Here is a 21,557-nt window from a genome sequence, read left to right on the forward strand (position 1 = left end):
TTCCCACTCACCTGATAAACTCCTACACTTTCCCCAGAGTCCAGTCAACCCATGACTTTCTCTCCATAGCTTTCCCCAAAGGAAGCTCACTGCTAGAAAAATCCATTGCTTCTCAACCTGCAAAGGTGGTGGCCATGCCTGCTGTTTCTCCACTCCATGAGACTGAATTTCCACTTCTTCAGGTTTTTACTCCTGTCGTGCTCCTTTGAAATTCCTTCTAACATATACTTTCTCCTTGGAAATGAGGACAGACCCCCATTGGGGGGACGGATTGTAGATGTCAGCAGATGGAGCCTTGCAAACCCTTTCATGATGGAATGTATCCAGAAAGAGAAGCAATTGGGATGTTGTGCCTCAGGCACCATGTCCATCACAGGCCCCTGGGCAGTGGCATTTGTGACCTTCATTTGTGACATGTCACACTGGCTGAAATGTCTCTGTGTTGTTCGTTGCTCAGCAATGAATTATTCTGGATGATGATGAAAATTTGTCCTTGAGTAATTTCCCAAATAGCTGAGCTAGAAGCCCAGGAGTTTGAGACCAGGAGGAGAATAGAAAGTGAGCAGGATTTTGTTTTCACAGAACATTTGCCGCTGTCAGTGCATTCAGGAAAAACAGTGGATTTTTTTAAAAAGAGAAACTTGCGGAACTTTGGAAAAGAACGTTTGATATGACCAAAGTGACTAAGCCAGAGGAATGTGAGCATCACAACTTAATAGATCTGTAACTTTGGTCACATCCCTAAAGCCCTCCCGAGACTCAGTTTCCCCACATGTGAAATAGAAGGGGGATGAGAAATAACGTGCAACATTTCTCAACCAATGGCAGCTAGGACTACTGCTAAGTTCTATCAACACTTTCCTTCTAAGAGAATCATATAAAACGTGAAAAGAATCAGAAAAATGGAGACCAAATAGAAAGGCATTCCTGTGATATTAAGACTGAGATTTACCAGACCACAAGTAAGCAAACATGGGTCTCCGAAGTAACTATAACTCAACGAGATTTCACACATATCTATTTGCAAAGGCCATTTAATAACCTGCGGAGTTCTACAAAATCCCCTACAGAGTAATAAGTCAACTTTCCATAGAAGGCGGTTGTGGGGAGCCAGGAACTGCAGCAGACTTTAGCCAGACACAACTCCCTCTCTACTTATTTCTGGACAACAAACAAACAGGCCCAGGTCACTTACATTTGAATTAAACTGTTAATTAAGCCTGTTTTCCTCTCTTCTCACAATTTGTCTTCCTCTTGGTCACAGCTTCGTTCAGAGGGTGGTGGTCTCTGCCTTTTCCTCACTCCCGTTCATTCACAGCCCAATAGCCACAGCCTTCACTCTCTCCACTCCACGGAAGCTGCTCTCACCTCAGCCTCCAGTGGCTGTCCTCCACCTCCACCACCAAGTGGCTCCCTGGTTCAGGGCTTCAGTAACAAGCCAATTTCTAGGAATGACCTTTGCCCTTATCTTATTTCCTTTGAAGGTAGGAAGAATCTGTGGACAGGATACCACAGCCATGATTATGGTATGTTAGATGGTGTCATGGCTTGAATTGGGTCCTCCCAAATTCACATGTGGAAGTCTTAACCCCCAGTATCCCAGAATGTGACTTTATTTGGAAATAAGATTATCGAAGATGTAATGGGTTATGATAAGGTCTTTAGGGTGGGCCCAAATCCAATACAATTGGTGTCCTTATGAAGAGGGGTGATTTGTATGCAAGCATGCATACAGAGACAATGCCGTGTGAACATGAAGATGACATCTACAAGCTCCCTGCTTCCCTCTGGTCTTTTTACCTGTCAGAAAGAATCCCTTTCCTTTCCCATGTACATGCTCACAATTTTCAGCTCTCCCCACAACTGAGATTTTTCCTCTATTGGGGTCTTAGCATCAGGAATTCTTGTTTCACCCAATGCTGAAAAACTTGATACCTCTCAGAGACACATCTTGGCAGCCAGCAACAGGACAACCAGTGGCAAAGTCCCCTCAGAAATATGGATACAGTGCTACAGGCACACATGGAGGAGTGAGGAGCTGAGACATGTCTACAAAAGAAAACCCTAAGAGCAGCTTTGGAAGATGGGTCTGGCAAATTGTATATATACCAAGAAACAACCTGTGGATGAGCTGCTACAATTCCCATCTGGAAATCCTACAGGGCGAGTCAACTTGACTGGTGTTACCTTAGGATATAACTCCCAGAAATAAACTTCTTTTCTTTCATATTACTCCTTCCCCAAGCTCCAAATTCACCTCTCCTAGATTCTCATAAGCACGTCAAACTCAACACATCTAGGATGAATGCATCATCTCTTCCTCCCCTATAATGATGCAATTGCTCTCTCTGAATATCCAAGGTAGAATCCTGGAAGGTGGAAAGGTTATAGCCTTGCCGAAACCAGTTTGGCTCAGTGGATAGAGCGTCAGCCTGCGGACTGAAGGGTCCCGGGTTCGATTCCGGTCAAGGGCATGTATCTTGGTTGCGGGCACATCCCCAGTGGGGGGTGTGCAGGAGGCGGCTGATCGATGTTTCTCTCTCATCGATGTTTCTAACTCTCTATCCCTCTCCCTTCCTCTCTGTAAAAAATCAATAAAAATATTTTTTTTAAAAAAAGAAAGAAAGGTTATAGCCTTGAGTTCAAACCCCAGCTCTGCCCCTTACTAGCTTATACTGACTGTTGAGCCTTAGTTTCTTCATCTGCACAGTGGGCATGATAATAACACTTATCTCCAAAAGATATTGTAAGGAAACATGCAAAGGAGCAAATCCTTGAAAAGCATATTGCTCTGTAACTGCCTACAGAAAGGCAATGAGAGGTAAGGTTAAATATTGCTTCTATTGTTATTATGGTTATTATTATTATTTTCTAATGTATGAAATAAAGTAGACCAAATAATCTCTAAAGCCCATTTCAACTCTTAAGCATCTATGAGGTCTACACTTAAAATGTTCAGATGGTTCTCCCCTGCCTACCATATGAAAACAAACTTATCCTCATATATACCCTTTCCTGCCCCTTTGGTTTTATTCATGCTGTTTCCTTGCCCACATGATTGACACTTATTTTTGTCTAAAATCCCACCAGTGTTCCGGGACTCAAATGTCACAATTTTCCAAGTGTCACATCATCACTGGAACCTTCCCCATCCCTGAACACCTGATGCAGCCCTTTTAGGGGACATCACACTGTTTATGGCATGGGTTTTTGAGGGTATGTATCCTTCCCCTTCCAGTTGGATTTAAGCTTCATGAGCTCACATGCTGAGTCTGATTCACCTTAATTCCCCCTTAGTGCTGACCAGATTCCCTGGATCTAGGAGGAATCTATAAACATTATTTGAATTAATGAATAAATAAATGAATGCAGAATCCCCTATGCACCCTCTGGGTGATAAAGAACTACCACCCAGAGGAAGTGCACAACCTGCCTTGCTGGTCTATTTCAGAGACGTCCATGTTTCCTAAATACATCAAATCAGGATTTATAGTGGATTTCAGCCATCTATTTTAAAATAAACTTCATTTAGTATAAGTTTACTAAAATTCTAAAACGCTTTTAAAAATTAGAAAAGAAGGGAGTTGAATACAATAGAGAATGAAGTAGATGCTAACAGCACTGGACCTACACTTCCCAGAACTCACCTTTGGTGAACATGAAGACTACATGCTCAGAAGCCACAACAAGAAAATCAGCTCTCCAAAGTTGCAATCCACCTCTACAAGGTCAGTTCCAAGTGAGCACCATCTTGGGCTGTCAGGTCAAGGTTGGTGGATTTGGATATATTTATTTATTGTTCCAAATGTTCTAGCAGGGAATTGTTGCCACCATAGTGCCTCTACCTCTCTGAACACAAGGACCCAACCCAGAGGAATGAAAGTCTTTAAGCTGGTGTGGCAGGAAGAGTCACCATGGAATACAGCTCACTGTGAGGGTCCTAAGATGGTCCTCGATGATTCTTTGTTCTTTGGCTACAAATCTGAGGATAAGTGATGATCAAAGAATGGTGTTATGACAAAAACCCTGGACTAGAAGTCATGAGGCTTTGGGTACTGCTTTGCCCCTAGAAATATTTTATGAAAGTCACTTCCTCTTTGAGCTTTACTTTTTCCATCTGTAAAATTAAGGATTTGGGATAGATTGATGGAAACACTTGGCAATAGTTGTGCTAAAAGTATACTTCTAAAAATACCACTACCCAGGGCTCATCCCCAGAGGTGGACCAATTGGTATGAGACCCAAGTATCAGTGATTTTAAAGGTGCGAACCATTGGTTTAGATAATCAACCCTTCTATTCTAACCATTGTTGATTCTACAGGAATATTTCTAAAAATTAGGAAGCTTCCTTTTTCATCATGTGGAGTAAATCTGAGAGAAGAATCTTGCAGAAACCTAAGTGATCTATGTGAGTGGAAATATTGACAACATATTTTTATCTCAAAGTGGTCTATAAACCTATATACTTCTCAAAAAGTTATCTTTAAAGTGTTGTGCCTATGCTTCCATCCCTAACCATCCCAATGTCACATGGACCTTAATAAAACAGGGGTTAGCCAAGAAAATGGGGCAGAAATGGATATCAATAAATGAAAGTCTTTCTGTGTATTTGAGCAGTTCCCCATGCCAAAGGCTGACATTAATCATATTAGATTACTATCTGAGTGAGAATCTATTTTCCAATCTCTTTTCCCTTTCAATTCCATATTCCAGAGCTACATTATCAAGTTATATTTATTTATGGTGTGTGAATGCATCACACATATAAGCAAGTTTTGGCAGTTAGGATAGGATTTGTATTCCTATTACAAAGAAGAAAACCGAGGCCCTAAGATTGACTACCAAGACTTAATAGTAGTTATTAAGGTGGAGTTGGATATGGCCTTGGGCTTGGAGTAAGATTTGGAGATAGTTAGGGATAAGGTTGGTATAATGGTTAATTTTATGTGTCAACTTAACTGGGTCTTATAATATCCAGATAGTTGCTCAAACATGATTCTGAATATTTCTGTTAGTGTGATTTTGGGTGAGATTAACCTTTAAGTTGATAGAGTGAATACGACAAATTACCTTTCCTAATGTGGGTGGGCCTCATCCAATCAATTGAAGGACTGAATAGAACAAAAAGGTTGATCTTTCCCCAAATAAGAGAGAACCTTTCCTGCTCGATGGCCTTTGAACAAGAACATCAGCATTTTGTTTTGTTTTGTTTTGTTTTTCCTGTCTTCATACTCTAACAGAAACATCAGCTTTTCCTGATTATGGAGCCTGCCTGCCTTCAGACTAGAACTGCACCATTGGCTACCCTGGATCCCAGGCCTGCAGACAGAGACTAGAGGTGCACCATCAGCTCTCTGAGCTCTCCACCTCACCAGCTCACCCTGCACATCTGGGTCTTGCCAGCCTCTAAAATCACATGAGCAAAATCCCTTATTTTCTTTATATACACATTATATTGGTTCTATTTCTCTGGAGAGCCTGACTAATGCAGTTGGGATAGGGTTGAGAATAGAGTTGGGGTTACAGTTTGGAATAGGGTTAGGGTTGACTTTGTGACTTAGGATTGGTTGTAGATGGGTGAAATTTGATGAGGGAGACACAATGTCGAACATTTTTTCTTAATGTCATTGCTATCCTTGAAAAGGAGAACAGAAAGTGAGTGACAACCAAGTACCAATGCTATTCTTGATTCTGCTGCTTACATTACAATAATGGCAATAATTATCCTTGAGACTCAACTGTGTGTCATATGCTATATTAGTTGTGTTGACTATTAACTCATTAAATCCTCTTATAAACCCTCTCAAATAGATATTTGCTCATATTTTTAACACAATAAGAAACTGAAGGCATATTGACATGAGGAAACTCCTAAGTGGAGGGTGTGATGCTTGAACTCAACTCCTTCAGACTACAAAGCCATTTTGTGCCAAAGCTCTGACTGTGGTGAGAAAGACTTGGTAGCATCCCCCAAAGTGTAAGAAACCAGGAAGACAATCTCTTCCTCAGTGGAGGGTCAGGAATTACCCCTGGCTAGGGGATTGAGGTGGGAAGAGGAAGATGTATTATCATTTTTTTAGGGCATTGGTAATACCTGTGTTCTCTGTCGGGCTGTGATTTATATCTCCCTTCCCCATGCGAAGCTGGAGGCCTCCTTTCCTTCCAAGGGAGACTCTGCCCTCTCTCAGCCTCAGCGACATGCAGCCTCCCTGTCTGTCTTCTGCTCTGTGACATCGTCAATGAATTACTTCCCTCCTTCCAGCATCCCCTTCTGGGACCAACCAAAGATGCAATTGCTTTTCTATTTTTCTCTTCTTTCAGAAACCTCTTTCCAGGGACATAAATGCCGGTTCATTATATGGCTCTCAGGTAGAAGCCTGTGTTAAAGAAGCTTCGATCAATCTCTTAAATAAAGCTGGCCAAGGACTGCACATACTGGGGCTTACTTTTCCCTAATGTAGTCGGCCTGGCTTCTCCTCCTGGCCCTGTTGGATTTGCTAGCGAACCCAGCATCTCCCTTCTCTTGCCCCTCATGGTTTGCCTAGAATTTGAACAGGTCCTTTTATTAGAAGATTTTTAACTCTCATTAGAGAAAATACAGGTTGCTAAATTTCTATTTCCCTGCCTTGGAAGTTGAGAAAAAGAAAAGTGAGATAACTTAAATAAGGTGACCCTAGACTCCTGGGCCACCTTCTGCCTCCCTGCAAATGCACCTAGAGGTGCCCTTCCCTTGCTCTTGACCTTTTGCTCCTCCCCCAACCCCTCAATCCTCTCCTCACTGGTGCTTTTAAAAACAGCATTCTCCTTCCAGGCTGACCCACCTTCTGTTAGGCAATTCTGAGGTCCTGCAAAAAGCACCAAACTTGAGGTTAGAAAATTGTGTTTCAAATCCCAGCTCTGCCCCCTTGTAAAATGTTTAACCCTCTGGGCCTCCATCCATGGTCTGTGACCTGTGGTTGGTAGTAGCATAGTCTTCACCACACAAAGTCCCTACTATCAGGGTATTATGTGAAGTTGGAACTCACATGCATCTGCAAGAAGGCAAATGGAAGTGTCTGGAAGAACACCAGACCTGCAGAGTCTATGGAGGAATCGTGCTTGGGACACCCTATACGGGGCCCCAAAGTCCTCCTCCAAGTCCTCTTCAGCCCCTGTTCCAACTTCCTTTCCCCTTCCTCTCTGGCCTGGCCTTTGGAGAAACATTTAACTTGAGGGAAGTTAAGAGTGCTGTCTGGGAAATGAGATGAAGCAAATGGACCCTTGCTCCCACGGCTGAAGCTCATTGGCCTCAGGGCAGGCACAGCCCAGCCCCCCGCTGCCCGTGACCCCAGACATTGCTTCCTGGAACACACAGGAAGTGCCCTTCTGGAGCTGCCAGGAATCAGGAGCAGGCCTCTCACATGATGTATATTTATAACTTCTTGGGCCTTGACTATGGGCCAAATGTTACATTCACAGCTAATTTCCTATTAATTAGGTGCTGCAGTTCCTCAGCTAGATAAATAATGAGCCAGACAGGAGCCCTGAAGTTCAAAAATGCCACAGACTGTGGTACAAATAGAAGCTGGACGGAGGAGGGAGGACAGGGAGCCAAGATGGGAAATGGGGGAGTGGAGAAAATACCATACATTATTTCTGAAGGTTGTTTCTGCAATAATTAAATTATGTCATTGACCTTATAAAGCCCTTAGTGGACGGCTTTGCCGAGAATGTTTCTAACACTTGCCTCTTGGGGTAAGAAGAGACTGCAGAAATGTTCAGGGTCTGGTCAAGGGGAGGAACAGGGGCTCTGCTGGCCTCTGAGCCAGTTTCTCTGAGGTGGTCCCTGGACCTTGGCATCAGCTTCAACTGGTCCAACCTGAATCACCTGGGGTGGAATCTGGGAAGCTATACTTTTTAACACCTCCCCGCCAGATCACCCCACCAGATGCTGGAATGTGGAAACATTACCCCAGGGTAACTTGGATTTCTGGGCCATACTACAAGGGGCTTAAAGGTCTCAGCTAAAATTTATAAGTATTACTAACACTTAACTGTTTACCAAGTACATTCCATGTACTCCCTCCTCTCTTTAATCTCATAATCCATTTATCAGGTAGAGGCTACTGTTACTCTCAAATGAGACTTTTAAAAAGTAAGTAGCCTGGTTAAGTCAAGATCAAGGAAGTGACATAAGCAGGCTGGCTCATCCTAGGCACATTGGATACTGGGTCTATTTGATAAAGACTTCTTCTTCCAGTCCCGCCAAATCATCACAGTGAGCCTCTTGATAAACTTCTGGGTCTGCTGTTCAGGCCAATCAGTAGATCCAGCTCCAGGAAGCTGGTAATGATTAGAGAGGCCAGGGACATGAGACAGTGAGCAACCAAGGGACCAGCTTATATTACATGGCGGCAGCAGGTAGAGAGCGACAGCAGGGCATGCGGGCTTCATCTCCATGGCTGCAGGGAAACCTCCAGGCCCCGCAGAGAGCAGAGAACCATGGGGAGTGGGCCTAAGCCATCAGTAGGATATCCTCTGAGAGCTCCTGGATTGTAGAGGGTGCAGGTTGGGCTGAGGGACCCCCCGTGCACGAATTTCATGCACCGGGCCTCTAGTACACAATAAGATTCCAGAGTGTCAAGAACACAGTCATGGAATCAGACTGCCTCTTTCCAAATCTAAAGTCTATTCCACTTTTTATCCTAGAAACTTTGGGCAAGGCAGTTTAATTTTTCCATGCCTCAGTTTCTTTATTGTACAATGATAATAGCAGTAAGAACCTCATTGTGTTGTTGGGAGGATTGGGGCAGCATGAAGACTTTATACCCCCTGCATATTCTAGGCTCATTTATTGAGTCAACCACTGTGATTCAAACCTGACCAATGCTACATGTCTCATCTTGCTTCTCCTCATACGTAACACCTGAATCACCAGCCCAGCTACATTGCTTTTTCCCTGGGATGTCTCAGATTAGGAAGGCTGATTCCTTGATAAATGTTCTTTAGGACAGTTCCTCATGCACTATGAATGTCCTTCCATAAATAAACTAAACTGGTTAGTGAAAGAAATGATCAAAACCCACAGTGGTAGGACAATGGGAACTTTCTTCCAACAGTTTATCCAGGCACTTCCTGCATCCCTTTGGGGCCCATGAGGATGAAGAGAAGAGTACAAACCCTAGTGCTGAAGAGGCTTCACACTAGAGATGTAAAGAGAAAAGGCCTAGGGTCCAAGGGCAAACATGAGACCCAAATCAGAACAGACAGATAAGATTGACAAGGAAAGAAGACATCTAGACAGACTTATCTAGAGAGTGTCCCCTGCAGGACAGAGGCAATGACAACATGGTAGCAAAATGATCAGATGGTAGCAAAAATGCAGAAGATAAAACCTGAAAGAAGAAAGCTCCATCCCAACAGGGCATCACCAGGACCACTCACCCAAAGAGGGGTCATCGTTCGTCTGTTCAAGAGCACACATGGATGTACCTCTTCCTTGAAACTGCACTATGAATCACCTTTCCTAGAATTCACTAAGGATGCTCTGACCTCCTGGCCTGACTTGTACATATATGCTTGTTCATGTATTCATGATCCTAGAGGGAATATATTTCCTCAGGCAGAAAGCCTTCCTCTTTCTGTTATTCCTTGTTCTCCAACAATAATACTGTTGAAGCCTTGCTTACAGGCCCTAACTGGATTGCACTAATGAAGTGGGCAGTAAAGGACACTTAAGAACACGTGCAAACTTATTATGGTCTGGCACAGAAAATGACTACATGGAGGCAAGGAGCAAGCAAGAGGTTTGGCAAATCTATAAATGTTTGCACCAGGAGATAAGAATCAGCTCTAACTAGGGCTTCTAGGCTTGCAAACAGTCTGTTGGTCTTTAGTTTTACTTAACAAATGTCTCATTCACTGCCCTCGACTCTCTATCTCCATTATGTGGACAAACTATAGCCCAACCAAGGACCAAATTATTACAAATTCTACATCCATGAGGCCCAAGAGGACGACTCTATTCAAACTTCCCAAACAAGGTGTGTGCATTTGGGGTGAGGTGGGGCGTTGTATAAAGAGCTCCCAGTAGGCTATGAGTGTGGGCTAATTTGCTTACCCCTCTAAATGTGAACTTCAGTCAGATGCCAGAAAGAAAAGATTAGGCCAGAGGCTGAAAATGAGCAGTTGGTTTTGGCACCTGAATGTATCCAGAGCCCAAGTCCTTTTTTCCCCTAACAGCTCATGTCTTCTTTTCCTGTCCTTGGTCTCCATATAAATGTGATCAAGGAGAAATTATGCTTTTGCATTTTTAGAGAGCAACATGTCAAGGCAGCTATTTTGTAACATTTTAAGAGGGAGATGCTAATTAAGCTGAACCAAACCTTCCCCCCCACCACAACCACCCCTCCACCTCTGAAAGGCAGAAACCTGCTAAACCAACACAACTCAGAGCTGCTAATGCCACAATTGTTCCACTTGGGAACAGTTTACGTTTTTATTTCACGCTTCCAAGTTCAGGTAGGCGTCTTGTGATTTTCGTTTGTTTTTAAGATGACACCTTTGCCATAATTAATTATCAGAGGCATTTTCCTGTCCACATCTTTCTTGAAGAAGGTTGACTCTAGGTTGCAGGATGTTGGACCTCACCATGAAAATGCTGGTGTTGGGTAAACTGGACAGATACATGCAAAAAAATGAAACTAGATCACCAACTTACACCATACACAAAAATAAACTCAAAATGGATACAGGACTTAAACATAAGACGGGAAACCATAAAAATACTAGAGGACTCCACAGGCAACAAAATCTCAGACATATGCCAAAAGAACTTCTTCACTGACACTGCCCCTAGGGCAATGGAAGCTAAAGAGAAAATTAACAAATGGGACTACATCAAAATAAAAAGCTTTTTTACAGCAAAAGAAACCATCAACAAAACAACAAGAAAGCCCACCGCATGGGAAAACATATTTGCAAATGCTATCACTGATAAAGGTTTAATCTCCAACATCTACAGGCAGCTTATGCAACTTAATAAGAGGAAGATAAATGATCCAATAAAAAAATGGGCAACAGACCTAAACAGAATATTTTCAAAAGAAGACAGAAGGAAGGCCAAGAGACACATGAAAACATGTTCAAAGTCACTTATTATCCGAGAGATGCAAATCAAAACAACAATGAGGTACCATCTCACACCTGTCAGAATGGCTATCATCAACAAATCAACAAACAACAAGTGTTGGCGAGGATGCGGAGAAAAAGGAACCCTCGTGCACTGCTGGTGGGAATGCAGACTGGTGCAGCCACTGTGGAGAACAGTATGGAGTTTCCTCAAAAAACTGAAAATGGAACTCCCATTTGACCCAGTAATCCCACTCCTGGGAATATATCCGAAGAAACTAGAAACACCAATCAGAAAGGATATATGCACCACTATGTTCATAGCAGCACAATTTACAATAGCGAAGATTTGGAAACAGCCTAGGTGCCCATCAGCAGATGACTGGATCGGAAAACTGTGGTACATCTACACAATGGAATACTATGCTGCCATAAAAAAGAAGGAATTCTCATCATTTGCAGCAACCTGGATGGAATTGGAGAACATTATGCTAAGTGAAATAAGCCAGTCAATGAAAGAAAAATACCACATGATCTCACTCATTTAGGGATAGTAAAGAACATTATAAAGTGGTGAACAAAAAGATAGATACAGAGACAGTAAAGCATCAAACAGACTTTCAAAGTACAGGGGGAAAGTTTGGGAAAGGTGGGGGAGTTATGAAATCAAACGAAGGACTTGTATGCATGCATATAAGCATAAACAATGGACGCAAAACTCTGGGGGGGGAGGGCATGTGTGGGTGTGGGGTGGGGGGTAATAGTAAGATATGTACACATATAATACCTCAATAAAAATATTTAAAAAAAAAAAAAGAAAATGCTGCTGTTCAAATGCCATTGGCCTTTCATTGTAAACATTAATGTCAACATTCACCAGTTTCCTCCTCCTGGCCCTCTCCTCCTTCTGACTTCTGCAAGTCTTAATAACCCCATTTCACAAACTGAAGAAAGGAGGCAAAGCTACTACACAAAGTCCTAGTGCCTCTAGCACTATGCTTAGCACATGGTCTGCACCAAAAAAAAAAATAGGTGTTGATGGGTTTCCTGATCAATTGACCCAGATCAGGATGCACAGCCTGGGTTATCTGTGTATTGAATCATAATATACTCTTTCCTAGAAAAAAAAAAAGTGCCAAAGTGACTCTCCTAGGAAGTTTTCTCTCAATGAACACTATTGTCCCGCCAATCTACCTCAAAATATTAGGTCTCACCACTAGCTGATTCAAAATCCTTTCACTGAAGAGCTTATTTATTAATTTAACAAACATCTGTGAGAAACTACTATATGCTGGAAACAGGAGATAGTCAAAATGATAAAATATGATTCAGAGCAGGTACCACACATCCATCTGATAAGCTCAAGCCTGGATATAAAATTGCAGTGATAAGAGTTCTGAAGTGCTCCAAGGACATTCAAAGGGGAACCTGGACCCCGGTGCAGGGAAGATCACCTGGGAGGCCCCAGTTGAGCCAAGACCTGGAGGATGAAAAGATGGTACCTCAGGGAAAAGAGACTGGTACTGGCAGGGCCGAGGCCTGGCTATGGACCTTTCCTTTCAGAAGGCACAAGACATTCCTCCCACTCTCCAGTGGCCTGGAGACAAGGCCTCTTGTTCACCCTAGAGCTGGAAGCTAAGACTTACTCTCCATAAAACACCTAATAAATGGAGCATCCAAGGCTCAGCCCCTCCATCCTGCTCCGGCTACAATTCTGCATGGGGTTAACATGCCACAGTAGAAACAGCTGCTGTTTATTTGTTGTCTTATGGTTAGAAAAAGTAATACTGTGCCATTATAGAAAAATACTTGGGCAGAAAGGTTCATATCACCTGGTACCCAGAGAAGAGCACTTAAAAATGTGTTTCTTCAGAGACTTTTTTCTAGGGATGGATAGAGATACTTTTAAAAACCAAGCTCACACTTTATGGAAAGAAATATTCTATCTATATTTAACTATTAACAATATTCATGCTAATATTCCAGATATTAGACATCATAATTTAACACTTTATGTCTTTCTTATTGGTCTAGTAGGATCATTTTAACTGTTCAATATTTTGAATGATGCAGTAATAGCATATAAATGGGATTGCATTTTCTAAGGATAATATCTGGAGGTGGGAGTACTGGGTTCCCCCATGCTGGGCTCTCCTTTTTGCCTCTCCCCACCAACCATGCACAGGTGGTCTTTGCCTGTGGAGGTAAAGGGTGCTCTCTCCTGGTTCATCCACTCTCCAACATCAGACTCCACTCCTGAGAACCCATTTGGAAGGTCCTGAGATAAGACCAAGAAGTTCTGCCTGCAGCACTGGCCCAACATCAATGTCACCGGAGCAGGTGAAAGCTGAATCCTTGTCCTGGGGCCTCTGAGCAGTTTAGCTATCGATGCCCTTCTGTCCAGTCCAGGGCAATTCAATGATCATATTTTAGGTCCACGGGGTATTCCTTAAATTGAGGTGAACCTATGCATGATCTTGAAATTCATAGATTTTAGGTGATAATATCCATTTTCAATTTAGTTCCTAGCTCTTCCTTTGCCTACACATTACTCTTCCCTCATCACCCTGGAGTGGCACTGTGATAGCACCAGAAGATGAGCAGTGAGAAGTTTTACCTGGAGGAAGGACATGATCGCATTAGATTCTTGGCAACCTAGGTAAAGAAATGATGAAAGGGTTGGATAAATTTTATTGCATCCCTCCCATAACATCCTCTTAACTTTATTTCAAAAGTCTGGCACCGGTATACAAAAATGTGAATCACTGGTTGCAAACTGGTATAAACTTTGCTTTATTGCCTTTCCTGTGCAAAGATCATGAGAATTTGACTGTGTCATAAAGGTTTAGATATTTTTTAAAATATGTGTAGATTTTATAATTTCAATAAGTTTGAAAATCCACTAAGCAACCAAGTTAATCTGTGAAAACATTGTCCCTATACTCATCTGCCTTATCTCTCTGCTTAGACTTCCCAGTCACCTTAGGGCTAATGACACATTTCATCTTTTTTTTTTTTTTTAATATCATCCGCCCACAAGCATAAATTGAGTACTCTGCACACAACAGTTGCCCCTCATGCCCCCGAAACATTTGCAGTACGAAAGGGGAGATCCACTTTCTGGGCTCAGACACCTTACACTTTTCTCGAGGATCTTATGAACTTTGGCTAGAAATGGGGGAATGTTTACTCCCTTCACCTACCACTGCCCCCACAGATTCCTTATTTCTAATGGCAGGATGGGAGCAGGAAACTAAAGGCAAATGGTCTGGGGCCCTCAGTGAGATTTGGCATCTCCAAATCCACCAATACGAATGAAATGATCATCCAACATAAGAAGGCATCCAGAAATACAGCAGAACTTAAATTCATCGGTGTGAAGACTTGCTTAATTTCTCACTTAATGCTAAATGTAAAAACACCTCCAAGCCCTACCACTAATATATCTCTGTGCCCTCACCCAGGCTTTTGTCTCAGAGCCTTGTAAAAATCACCTGTGCAGTGAATAATCACACTAGTTGCAAGCCAGGTATGAAACATCAAAACAGGAAACCCCTTAGTGAAAGGGAAACTCAGATTCAGTATAAAAATTCTAAGTCCCTACTGCTTCGGTGTTTCAATACAACCTAAAGAGGTATTTTTCACAAATCCATTAATTCCACAAACATTTATGGAGCATCTCTGGGCCAATCAATCAAATGCTGATTGGTTGAGATACCAACATTATTGAAACATGTTCCTGCCTGGCCGCAGTGGTTCAGTGGTTGAGCATTGACCTAAGAGGCAGGTCCTGGCTCAATTCCAGTTAAGGCACATGCCCAGGTTGCTGGCTTGATCCCCAGAGGGGTGCGTGCAGGAGGCAACCAAATAGTGATTCTCTCCCATCATTGATGTTTCTATATCTTTCTCCCTCTCCCTAGCTCTCTGACATAAGTAAAAATGTATTTTTTTAAAGTTCCTGCCTTCAAGGAGCTCATCATCTGTCCAATGATAGAGCTAAAGGCATAAATAAGTAATGATGATGCAATATGACAAGAGAAATGATGAGAGGAGTGAAACTCCCTGCTGCTGTGAGCACAGCCTGAGAGCATGTGCAAATGCTTGCAGGAGGGGATATTTTTGGTGCATCTTCCATAACAGGGGAGTTGGTTAGGCAAAGAAGGATGGTGTGGGGCAGCTTAGGGAGCACAATCCAGGCAGAAAAAAAGGACATGAGCAATGGTGTGGAAAAGCAGAGCATGGTGTGTGGGGGTAGAGTAGAAAGTTCAAGATGGGAGAGTGCAAGATGAGGCTGGACAGGTGGGCAGGAGCCAGACCATGCAGAGCTTGGAATGTAGTCTAAGCTAAGGAATGTAGACAACATCCCACAAGCAATGGTAGGTTGTGACGGTTTCAAGCAAGGGGCTGGAATGGTTGTCCTTGCATCTCAGGAAGATCACTGTGGAGGCTGCTGGGAAAAATGGTTTTCAGCTGACTGGTGCTAAAACCAGTTACAAAGTTGTAGCAGGATCCCATGTAAGAGATAATTTGAGCCCAATTCCTGGCCAGTCCTTATTTTTCTTTTAAATAAGATCCTTGCCTTTCATCATAGAAGCACTTATCATTCACCTAATATAATTACTAGGCTCATACAGTTTCATATTGACCCAAATTCTGCTAAAGAAAATTTTCACACATTACAAGACCACAGGTGTCTCTGAACTAGGCTAATCTGCAAAGGTTGCAACAGTAGAGTTTTCCTACCAGCCTCTTGAGCCTGGCCATGGCCAAGCAAAGGATGTGACAGCTCCCGTCTGGATCTATGAGCTTCCAAGTGAGTGTAATTCAGCACTGGAGCCAAAGCCGATGACATGCATTAGTTATTACTGTAAGACAGCAATTCAGTGATAAAATACAATATTGTCACTTTCAATATGTACTAAAAGTGATTTACCGGAGCTCATGGAGAACAACTTAGACGACTATCTGATTACAATACACGGGATAAATCACCCTCATTTGAGGGTTAAATTAACCCATCTGACAATTCCAGATCAATTTGACTGTTAAAATCATGGTCCCCACTCCCCCCACTCCAATTCATACTGAGTTTTTCCTGGTTCAGATTGGGAAACAATCAAAACAGTAGCTAGACCCTCTCATTATCCTTTCATACCAATTTCCCATCTTTAGTGCAGGATCCAACTGCAGCCAAGGTCTTCTGTGAAGTCATCTATAAAAACACTCCACAGGGTATCAGCCTTTGTGGGAAGTATCTGGAGCCCAAATGCCACCCTCTGTCAGGACATCAAGGTCTAGAATGAACACTTTCATGAGAGATGGTCTCCAAACATGGCTGCTATGATGGTTAATTTCATGAGTAAAATTGTCAGGGTTCAGGGGTGCCCAGATAGCTGGTGAAACATTACTTCTGGATGTGTCAATGAGGGTGATTTTGGAATAGATTAGCATCTGATTCAGCAGATTGAATAAAGAGAACCACCCTCACCACTGTGGGTGGGCACCATCCAATCCACAGAAGGCCTGTGTACAACAAAAAGATGGTGGAAGGGCCCATTCATTCTTCCTGCTGGAGCTGAGACATCCACCTTCTGCCCTCAAACATTAGTTCTAGGTCTTTCAGAATGAGATTGAGACTTACGCCACCAGCCCCATCCCATCCAACCCGCAGTTCTCAGGGCTTCAGACTCCGACTGAGTTCCATCGCCATCTTTCCTCATTCTCCAGCTTGCAAATGGCAGACTGTGGATTTATACGCTTTCATAATCGTCAAAACACTTTTTGGCAGCCATTTTGCCCATTTAAACAGGTAGAAAGCGAATAGAAAACTTTTCCAGGTGCACAGATCACGTGTATCAGTTCCAAGTCCAAAGGTCAAAATAGAGCTCTGCCCACCCTGCCCTCACACACAGTACTTGGATGTCAACAAAAAGCATGTACTGAGGCCTCTCGGAGGTCACTGTGTTACACAGTTCACTCTCTCCCTTTAGCTTAGCCCTATCACGCCCAAAAAAAGCACGGATCTGAGAAGGATGAACCACAGACCTCAAACACTGTAGTAGATGCTATTGGTGCATCTCCCATATTCCTTCACCTAGCTGGTGTACCCATCCCCCAAACATTGCTGGTATTGGCTGCCAACTGGCTCACACCTGCATCCTCCTCTGGAGTACTGTCTTTGGCCAATGTGAACCATCTGGAGATGCTGGGAGGCCAATGTCCAACCACCAAGGTCAGTGTCCAATTGATTTAGGGGAATAAAAGTTCAGTCCCCTTGCTTCAATACAAGCCAAGCTCTGTGGTACAAATCATACTCTATAGCTCCCCCATGGGATCAGGCTGGGCTATACTTCAGCTACACCATATCTTCACTTAGCTTCTTACCCTATTGCCTCCACCACTTCCTTAGAGATTTCTCTAAGGAGCAGTCACTCCCTAAATCATACACAAGAATCTCCATCTCAAGCTCTACTTCTAGGAAGCCTGATTCAAGATAATCATTGTGACGCCTTTCACACTCTTAAAAGGTTTTTTTATCCCCATAACAAATATTTTGGTTTACATTATAGGTTGCAAACCAAAAAGTGGTCAAGCAAAGCAAAGAAAATGAGACACTTCCTTGGGAGTTAGATAACCACAGCAGGCTACTCTGCTGACTTCCCAACCTCACCACCACTCTGAAGGGTAGCCAACAGAGGAAATTATTTCCAAGTGAAACTACAGGGGATGCAATCAATTAAAGAGAAGGCCAGGATTCTTTTTCTTATTATCCAGGAAGGGAGCTCTTATACCAATGCCACCCTCCCACCTCCCAACCCCAGACAGAAGCAAATGGAGCAAGGCTTAGAGCTGCTGCATCAATCATGGGATCATGAGGCGAGGGGAGAAGTGTACTAAGTTGAAAGATAAGAACTTGAAACCTCACCACATGACATGAAACTCTGTGTCAGGCTGTCCCTCAATCCAGAACAACCCCCAGACTTCCTCCTGGTGGAGCCCACTAAAATCCCTTTTGGCTTAAAGCATTTTGGTTGGGTTTTGAGTCACTTTAAACGAAAACAGTCCTGATAGTGTGTCATCAGTATGAGAGGCCTCATGGTCACGATGTATAATGGAAATAGTAGAAGCTGAGATCTAGCTTCCCGACAATCTCCCACCCTCTGTATGCCATTTTATTAACTGCTGCCTTGAAGCCTCTGGCCCAGATATGGCCCTGTGAAAAACAAGAGTGTCCTCTGCCTCTTCAGGCTCTGCCTCCTGGCCCATCTCAGGTGTCAAATGTTTGGATGCAAAGTTCATACCAAGATGTTAGGAATGTTTTCCCTTCATAGGAATAGCCAAACTAAAGAAAAGGGAGAGGATGAAGCTCAATTCAAAAGAAGGCAAGGGCCATTTAGGGAGAGAGTGTGTCCAGAACCAGCGGAGATGTTCAGGTGTGTGTCCTGCTCCCTGACTCTGCCTGTTTTCTCTTTGCACTCACAGTGCCTTGTACATATTATCTCTATGACATTAGACAAGGTATGGAATGACCCAGTGCCCCAGTTTCCTGACCTATAAACTAGGGATAAGAGTCTCACAGAGTTATTGTGACAATGCAGTGACTCCAGCATGTAGAGCACAATAAAACAATACCTAGCACAGAGTCAGCACTATCTATATTAGCTCCTGTGCTCATTCTTCTTAGAATGGGCATTACTATTCAGAATGTTCACTCCTGGGTGGTTGAAGATATGACTTAGTTTTCTTTGTATTTACAGAAACCAACCCAGCACCTGGCTCCAGAAGTATTTATTGAATGAATGACCTTTGGCAGGGATGCTTTAAAGAGACTTATGTATGTATATTTCACCCCCTGGTATTATGAATGGATCTCCAATGATGGAATTTCAAGTCCTGAAATAGGGCATTGTGGGAGAGATTCTTAGGCAAGTCATCCATCCTCACTTTGATAGTTCCTATTAATAGCTGAGAAACAAGCAAGTTCAGTGGGACAGCCATGCAGGAACAGCTCTCAACCTGAGATGGAATCCCCATCCCACTCCGCCAGAAACCTCCACCCTCATCCTGACTTGCCAGTAAGACTTTGGGCTAAACATGTTTCTCCATTCCTGCAACATGCAGAGGTGAGACCTACCAGGAATTTTCTCCCCTTCCTGCCATGAGAACTGTTACAGTCAGGAGAATTTTCTGAGCAGATACTGGCCTTGCAACATCCTAAAGCCAGCTCCTCAGAGGCACTTAGAGCAGTGGTCGCCAACCTGGAGGTCCATGGACCACTGGTGGTCCGTGAGGTCCGAAAGGTTGGCGACCGCTGACTTAGAGGATAGACTTGTTCTTCGGTCCCTAGGCTGCCATCAACACAGTAGAGAGTTGTGAGCTGTCAGCAAGGTGTTTTCAGAGGGAAAGAACCTTGAGCAAAGATACTAACTATAGAGGAAAATTTGTTGCAAAGCAAAGGAGGGGCGGAAGGCAATTTTGAGGAGAAAGAGATTCGCCACCAAATAAAAAGGCATTTTTATGTGCTAAATTTCTCTTGCATGTGGACTCACTGGTTCCATCCTGTATTAACAATTTCTTCCATTATCTTCTTGTTCTGACATACGCTTGGGAGATGAGAAGTGTAAACAGGTAATTCAATTGGGTAAGTAAATCACCTCTCCTCCCTGCCAAGCTGCTAAGCAGGCACTCCTAGCATTGCACAGGCTTAGGTCAGGTTTCCCAGAGGCTGGCTAAATGAGGACGGCAAAATGTGATCTCAGAGGAGTGGGGAAGGGTATAGCATCTCCCTTGGGATGTGGAAAGACTTGAGGAGATCTTCCCTGTGGAAACGAGTATGTTGGTTGACAGGTACTTGTTAAACATCTCCATAAAATGGAAATTGGTGACGTCAGGCATATGGTAAGTTGAAGGCAAAAAGACCTAATTCTTTCCAATAAATATTCCTAGAAATACCAACTCATGCCTATCACAAGCAGGTGAGATTTGAGAACCCAGAGCCTAAACGTCTCACTAAATTTCACCTGTCTCATATCTCATTCCTCATTCTTTCAACAACCATCTGCTAAGTATCTGTTTATGCCACGCACACTGGAGCAGCAGTTAGGATGGATATGGCAGCACTGGAATGTTGGGGATGAACAGTATGGCAGGGTTTAAGAGGGACCTGAATATAAAATCAATTGGACTTTGTTGAGTGATGGGATGTGTAAAGGCAGCATGAAGTGGCTGAGCAACAGAAAACAGTGAGGAAATTAAATAGAATCTAGGATTATTATCAAGTGTACCTGGGTGTGGTGTGGCATCACAAAGGGATGCAGCACTGGTGAGGAAAGCTCAAAGGATGCTTGCAGCATGGGTCTCAGAGTCTATGCTCAGGACTCCCAATGCCCCTCAAATCCTGGCTGTAATTTTATCAACTGGCAAGAAGCTTCTGCAGCCTTTTGCTCCTGCTAACTCCAATTTGACTCAAACACAGCCAGCAAGGACCTTCCAACACAAAACTCCAGTTTCTGTGCTAGAACAATGAAGCCTGAATGTAAAACAAATCTATCTGAGAAAGGAAGAGAATAAACTCTCTGCTGGGGGCTGATTAGCAGACTGGCATGCTCTTACCTACTTTCTTTTTGATCATCACAAACCTGGAAGGAATTTGTACCCCCTTTTCTCAAATAAAACTGGGGCTCAGAAATTAAAGTAATTTGTAAAAGAAGATTAAGGAGGAACAGAAGGTTCAAGGCTGAGACCCAACTCATGTCTCCTGATTCCTTCTAGGACAGTATTCTTTTTTATGAAAGATTGCTCCAGGATGCTTCTCTGAGAAAGAAAAGCCATACAAGCTCTATGCTTTGGTAGGCCAAACACAGAGCTTACTACTCATGACCTCAGCATGTGCCCCTAGATGCATAAGACCCTTGAGAAAACCTAGACATTGGTCAGTAGAGGGTTAATAAAATGACAAATGTTGTATCTTCTTAGGACCATTCAACTGGCTTCCAATCCCTGAGACCCTTTCTCTGTATCCTTGTACCCTGATTTATCCCTGAGCAGCTGCTAACCTTTAAGACCCAAATTATATTGGAGAGGAGGGTCAGGAACCAACATCCATGTACCATTAAGAAGCAATGTTTGTGCAGCCTCAGAACAGAGACAGGGAATCTAGGAAGAAACCTGAGGAAGGACCAACACTAACATGACCCCACTCTGTAGCTGTACTCATTTATCCCTCCTTATTCTAGACCCACCTGGGGTCCAAGGAAGAGATAATCAAGCTGCAGCACTGTGGTCCAAGGGTCAGAAGGTGCTGATAAGAAGACATAACTGTTGAACAGCCAGTATGGTTCAGTGGATTGATCATCCCATGCACCAGGAGGTCACTGGTTTGATTCCCTACCAGGGCACATGCCCAGGTTGTAGGATCAATCCCCAGTAGGATGCACACAAGAGGCAG

The 21,557-nt window shown here is 43.2% G+C and overlaps 1 protein-coding gene across 4 annotated transcripts in view; it reads right to left on the reverse strand.

Annotated features, from left to right (window-relative positions):
* The window catches only part of NRXN3 (neurexin 3), a 1,497,182-nt gene that overhangs the window by 1,336,768 nt on the left and 138,857 nt on the right, over nucleotides 1-21,557 (reverse strand). The window lies entirely within an intron of this gene.

The sequence above is a fragment of the Eptesicus fuscus genome, chromosome 5, assembly GCF_027574615.1.
Source record: "Eptesicus fuscus isolate TK198812 chromosome 5, DD_ASM_mEF_20220401, whole genome shotgun sequence".
Taxonomy (NCBI): Eukaryota; Metazoa; Chordata; class Mammalia; order Chiroptera; family Vespertilionidae; genus Eptesicus; species Eptesicus fuscus.